Consider the following 6904-nt stretch of genomic DNA (forward strand, 5'->3'; position numbering starts at 1 on the left):
CGCGGGATGCACGGTCCCATCGACAAGCCTCTCCCGTTTTTACCGTGGCGTCGCGGTTCACCACGGCAGGCGGGTCGGTCTCCTCCGCATAAAAAGGGGGACCCCCGCTTTTTGTTCCACGAAATCGCACAAGCTTTTTTCGCATCCACGGTTTGCCACCGCACACCAAAATGCCGATCCGGCTGCCTACTTTAGCCAACAGGTGGAGCCAGGCGCGCCGTACTTGCGCGGCACTTCCCACGTCCACCGAAGTCGGTGCCAAGGACCACTTTCGGCGCCGGAGCCGCGTACGAGCCTACTCGAGGCGGAAGAACGAAGCCAGCAAGGGCCTGGCCGCAAGTGCGTTCAATTGTCGGGACGTCCAAGTCCCTCGTTCTTCCGTGCTTCCTCTTTCGGCAAGTCGTTGCGGCACCTTCCCAAAGCGCGCAGACCCGCTAATCGCGACGAGCGCGACGTGGCCGTGCCGCCTTTCCCTCGGCAGCAAGCAAAACGCCTGGCAACGTCGACGCTCCCCTAACCGCGATCTCGCACCGTGTTTCGTGTGGCGAATTCAAAAGCCGGCCGGCGCTGCTGCAACCATTACGGTCGGTACGCATACGCCGCGGAGGGCGGGACGGTCATCGGAGCGTGCGGTTCCTCCATCGAGTACTGCGCACCTCGGCCGTCGCATCGCCGTGCCATGACCGGCCGCGCGTCAACGCGAACCGGTGCCAGCGAGATCCCTCGCCTGCAAGAACCGACCGGCAGCCTCCGTCACCCGAGGACGCGGAGGCGCTTGCCGCGGACGGCGGGACGGTATGCACTGGTGCACAGCGGACCCGTCACATCGCCAGTTCCTTGACCGACCGCCGACGCTTGTGCCGTTCCTCTCGTACTTGGCAGTCGCCGCGCGATTGTCGGGTCTCGTTCTTGCACGCTCGAACGGTCGGGAGGGCACTCGGCTGGCGTTTCGGGAACGCGCAGCCTCGCCTTCTACCGACGTAACCACGACTCGCCGTTCGCGCTCCGCCGCTCCTGTTTACAGTACTAGGCGGTCCCGCAGCGGTCGGGTCGCGCATTTCGAGCGCTTCGAGCCACGGTGCAGTGGCGGGTCGAAAGCCGACCTATGAGTGCGTTGCGCCGTTTGTACCCGCGTCCGCCACCTGGCCGACCGTCCAAGGTCGCGGTGTTGGCGTCCGCTGGGCGCAACAATTTGTCACGGGGTGCCGCTCCACATTCAGGCAGCCCCGTGGGGAAAAGCCGACCCCGCGTCCAAACGGGGTCAGCGGCAGAAAGTGTCGGGCGCAGACGCAGCTGAGGCGCTCACCCTTCACAATCCGTTAATGATCCTTCCGCAGGTTCACCTACGGAAACCTTGTTACGACTTTTACTTCCTCTAAATGATCAAGTTTGGTCATCTTTCCAACAGACCGGCGCAACCGAAAGGCCGCGCCGGACATCGGTCCGAAGACCTCACTAAATCATTCAATCGGTAGTAGCGACGGGCGGTGTGTACAAAGGGCAGGGACGTAATCAACGCGAGCTTATGACTCGCGCTTACTGGGAATTCCTCGTTCAAGGGGAACAATTGCAAGCCCCTATCCCAATCACGAAAGAAGTTCCACGGGTTACCCAGTCTTTTCAGACAGGGATAAAGACACGCTGCTTCCTTCAGTGTAGCGCGCGTGCGGCCCCGGACATCTAAGGGCATCACAGACCTGTTATTGCTCTGTTTCGTGCGGCTAGGAGCCGCTTGTCCCTCTAAGAAGGTTGTAAGGTGCTGGGAACCCCGCACCTATTTAATAGGCTAGAGTCTCGTTCGTTATCGGAATTAACCAGACAAATCGCTCCACCAACTAAGAACGGCCATGCACCACCATCCACCGAATCAAGAAAGATCTCTCAATCTGTCAATCCTCCCAGTGTCCGGGCCGGGTAAGTTTTCCCGTGTTGAGTCAAATTAAGCCGCAGGCTCCACTCCTGGTGGTGCCCTTCCGTCAATTCCTTTAAGTTTCAGCTTTGCAACCATACTTCCCCCGGAACCCAAATACTTTGGTTTCCCGGAAGCTGCCCGCCGAGTCATTTGAGTAACTCAGGCGGATCGCTGGTTGGCATCGTTTATGGTCAGAACTAGGGCGGTATCTGATCGCCTTCGAACCTCTGACTTTCGTTCTTGATCAATGAAAACATTCTTGGCAAATGCTTTCGCAGTAGTTCGTCTTGCGACGGTCCAAGAATTTCACCTCTAGCGCCGCAATACGAATGCCCCCGTCCGTCCCTCTTAATCATTACCTCGTATTCCAAAAACCAACAGAACAGAAACGAGGTCTTGTTCTATTATTCCATGCAAGTTTATTCAGGCGACTCGCCTGCGTTGAGCACTCTAATTTTTTCAAAGTAAAAGCACCGGCCATCTCGAGGCACACAATGAAGTGCACCAAGAAAGAACCGGCATGATGTTCAGTCCGAGCCGTCGCATCGGGTAGATGCACTACTCGTCTGGAACTGAGATCCAACTACGAGCTTTTTAACCGCAGCAGCTTTAGTATACGCTATTGGAGCTGGAATTACCGCGGCTGCTGGCACCAGACTTGCCCTCCAATTGATCCTCGTTAAAGGATTTAGAGTGTACTCATTTCAATTACGGGGCCTCAAAAGAGTCCCGTATTGTTATTTTTCGTCACTACCTCCCCGTGCCGGGAGTGGGTAATTTGCGCGCCTGCTGCCTTCCTTGGATGTGGTAGCCGTTTCTCAGGCTCCCTCTCCGGAATCGAACCCTGATTCTCCGTTACCCGTAACAACCATGGTAAGCAAGTAACCTACCATCGAAAGTTGATAAGGCAGACACTTGAAAGAAACGTCGCCGGCTCGTGGCCATGCGATCAGCACAAAGTTATCCAGAGTCACCACACAATACGGGCCGAAACCCGATCGATCTTGGTCTAATAAAAGCACCCGTTACCCAAAGGGCTCCAGGCTCACTGCATGTATTAGCTCTAGAATTGCCACAGTTATCCAAGTAGGAAGAAACGATCTAAGGAACCATAACTGATTTAATGAGCCATTCGCGGTTTCGCCTTATTTCGGCATGTACTTAGACATGCATGGCTTAATCTTTGAGACAAGCATATGATTACTGGCAGGATCAACCAGGTAATCGTTCGACTGCGCGTCCGTCCTCGCCTTCGGCGGGCCGGACGCAGTCTGTGTGCGGCGGAGGCCACCTTCAGGCGCCCCAACACGCTTATTTTGCACTCCGAGATGACGGCGTTCGAGCTCGCTACGGCACAACCTTCCCGAAAGACGAGTGGGAGCCGTGCGGCAAGAAGCACGTTCATGCTCGCTCTTTTTCGTTGCATCGACTCGGTCGCGCCGTGCGGGTTGCCCAAGCCCGCTGCACTGTCGGTGGACCGGCCGGAACTAGCAACGGAGCCGAGACTGCAAAGCCGCCAGACGACGGGTCACGCCCGCGTCTTCGGCGCTTTCGCATCTGAATCGCCCGAGGACGACACGGAACACACCTCGATATCGTGGTAAAACGGCACCGTCCGACAACCAGCCCCTAACGCATCAAGCGGATGAGGCTGCAGACGACTGCCGTGGATTCCCCTGGAGCAGACCCGAGGACACGCTTGACGAGGCCGAAGCCCGCCGCATATCAGACACCCGGTCGCTTTCGCGTACGCCGCTCACGAGAACCCCCACATAATAGCAGCGATAAGTACCCAGACCTCCTTGGGCACTAATACGAGCGTACTCGAGAAAATTTCACCGCGGGTGTGCCCCGAAACGTGTGGCACGTTGAGCGTGCCACAAGTCTACGTCGCTCTCAAACCCGCCGAGGTCGTAGAATTTGCGACCCTACTCACGAAATTCCCACCGAGGATACGGCCGCAAACGTACCGCACCTTGGGTAGGCCACGAGTTTGTGCAACACTACGCTGACGGCACAGCACCGAGGTCGTGCGCGCACGCACGGGAAAATTCCGCCGCGGTTTCTGCCGAAAACGTGAGGCACCACGACTCTCCGCAAGTTCGCGTCGACTGCGAAAGACCGAAGTCGTGAACGACGTGTCCGCTACTCGCCGCCGACACGCTGGACACCAAACGTACAACGACTCGACGGCGTCGTAGAGGCCCACGACGCGGTTTTCCTTAACGACGTCTCGGCGTGGCACCGACAGGTTAGAACGGCCGACCAACGTTCCCTGTCCGCCGTTCGGCTCAGTCGAAGGGCTCGGCGACTTCGGCAACGCTGCGAAGCCGCACGGTGACGCACGCCATGTCCCCATTTTTTTTTTTTTTTCTTTCTGCGTCTGCCGGGGTGCCCCTATAATAGCAGCGATAAGCACCCAGACCGCCGTGGGTCGCTCGCCCCGGCTGACGTGGTTTTTCGTACTCCTGCGGCGGTCGCCGTCAAGCACGTCCAAATACGCTACTTTCGTGGGCGCATTCACGCTCTTTCGCTTCGCCGGAGTGCCAGCACTCACTCTGCCAAAAACGGCGAACATCCGAGCGGCGGTTCCCACTTTTGCGTCGGCGTCGCAAACCCCGCCCCGGCAGACGAGGTTTGCCGTACTCGTGCGACGGTGGCCGGCGGGCACGTCGAAAGACGCCGATATCGTGCGCGAATTGGCGCACCTTGGCTTCACCGGAGTGCCGCCACTGACTCCTCCAAAAACGGCGAAGATCCGAGCGGCGCTTCCCACTTTCGCATCGGCGTCCCGAACTCCGCCCCGGCTGACGCGGTTTACCGTACTCGTGCGACGGTCGCCGGCGAGCACGTGGAAAGACGCCGATATCGTGCCCGAATCGGCTCCGTTCGGCTTCGCCGGAGTGCCAGCACTGGCTCGGCGAAAGACGACGAACATCCGAGCGACGGTTCTCACTATTGCGTACGCGTCGCAAACCCCGCCCCGGCAGACGCACTTTGCCGTACTCGTGCGACGGTCGCCGGCGAGCACGTAGAAAGACGCCGATATCGTGCCGGAATCGGCCCCGTTTGGCTTCGCCGGAGTGCCAGCACTCACTCGGCCACAAACGGCGAACATCCGAGCGGCGGTTCCCACTTAGCCGTCGGCGTCCCGAACTCCGCCCCGGCAGACGCGGTTGCCGAGCTCGTGCGACTAGCGACCGCGAAGCCGTCTCGCGACGCCGCTTTCGTGCGCGGCTCCCACTGCGACCTGGGTCACCCGAGGTCGACGAGCAAAAAAGAATGTCGAAAAAAAATTTTTTTTTTTTGCGTCTGCCGGGGTGCCCCTATAATAGCAGCGATAAGCACCCAGACCGCCATGGGTCGCTCGCCCCGGCTGACGTGGTTTTTCGTTTTCCTGCGGTGGTCGTCGTCAAGCACGTCCAAACACGCCACTTTCGTGGGCGCATTCGCGCTCTTTCGCTTCGCCGGAGTGCCAGCACTCACTCTGCCAAAAACGGCGAACATCCTAGTGGCGGTTCCCACTTTTGCGTCGGCGTCGCCAACCCCACCCCGGCATACGCGGTTTGCCGTACTCGTGCGGCGGTGGCCGGCGGGCACGTCGAAAGACACCGATATCGTGCGCGAGTCGATGCTTCTTGGTCTCGCAGGAGGGCCGCCACTCACTCCTGCAAAAACGGCGAAGATCCGAGCGGCGCTTCCCACTTTTTCGTCGGCATCGCAAACCTCGCCCCGGCAGACGCGCTTTGCCGTACTCGTGCGACGGTCGCCGGCGAGCACGTCGAAATACGCCGATATCGTGCCCGAATCGGCCCCGTTTCGCTTCGCCGGAGTGCCAGCACTCACTCGGCCAAAAACGGCGAACATCCGAGCAGCGGTACCCACTTAGCCGTCGGCATCCCGAACTCCGCGCCGGCTGACGCGGTTGCCGAGCTCGTGCGACTAGCGACCGCGAACGCGTCTCGCGACGCCGCTTTCGTGCGCGGCTCCCATTGCGACCTGGGTTACCCGAGCTCGACCAGCAAAAAAGAAGGTCGAAAAAAAATTTTTTTTTTCTGCGTCTGCCGGGGTGCCCCTATAATAGCAGCGATAAGCACCCAGACCGCCGTGGGTCGCTCGCCCCGGCTGACGTGGTTTTTCGTACTCCTGCAGCGGTCGCCATCAAGCACGTCCAAATACGCCACTTTCGTGGGCGCTTTCGCGCTCTTTCGCGTCGCCGGTGTGCCAGCACTCACTCTGCCAAAAACGGCGAACATCCTAGTGGCGGTTCCCACTTTTGCGTCGGCGTCGCCAACCCCGCCCCGGCATACGCGGTTTGCCGTACTCGTGCGGCGGTGGCCGGCGGGCACGTCGAAAGACACCGATATCGTGCGCGAGTCGATGCTTCTTGGTCTCGCAGGAGGGCCGCCACTCACTCCTGCAAAAACGGCGAAGATCCGAGCGGCGCTTCCCACTTTTTCGTCGGCATCGCAAACCTCGCCCCGGCAGACGCGCTTTGCCGTACTCGTGCGACGGTCGCCGGCGAGCACGTCGAAATACGCCGATATCGTGCCCGAATCGGCCCCGTTTCGCTTCGCCGGAGTGCCAGCACTCACTCGGCCAAAAACGGCGAACATCCGAGCAGCGGTACCCACTTAGCCGTCGGCATCCCGAACTCCGCGCCGGCTGACGCGGTTGCCGAGCTCGTGCGACTAGCGACCGCGAACGCGTCTCGCGACGCCGCTTTCGTGCGCGGCTCCCATTGCGACCTGGGTTACCCGAGCTCGACCAGCAAAAAAGAAGGTCGAAAAAAAATTTTTTTTTTCTGCGTCTGCCGGGGTGCCCCTATAATAGCAGCGATAAGCACCCAGACCGCCGTGGGTCGCTCGCCCCGGCTGACGTGGTTTTTCGTACTCCTGCAGCGGTCGCCGTCAAGCACGTCCAAATACGCCACTTTCGTGGGCGCTTTCGCGCTCTTTCGCGTCGCCGGTGTGCCAGCACTCACTCTGCCAA

General features: G+C 59.6%; 1 non-coding gene across 1 annotated transcript; it reads right to left on the minus strand.

The window, feature by feature from the left end:
- Positions 1-1320: 1320 nt before the first annotated feature.
- On the minus strand, positions 1321-3135 carry LOC142790600 (small subunit ribosomal RNA). Its single transcript, XR_012889630.1, has one exon. It is a non-coding gene; the product is annotated as a small subunit ribosomal RNA (ribosomal RNA).
- Between the last annotated feature and the right edge of the window lie 3769 nt (positions 3136-6904).

This window comes from Rhipicephalus microplus, unplaced genomic scaffold (genome assembly GCF_043290135.1).
Source record: "Rhipicephalus microplus isolate Deutch F79 unplaced genomic scaffold, USDA_Rmic scaffold_117, whole genome shotgun sequence".
Classification (NCBI taxonomy): Eukaryota; Metazoa; Arthropoda; class Arachnida; order Ixodida; family Ixodidae; genus Rhipicephalus; species Rhipicephalus microplus.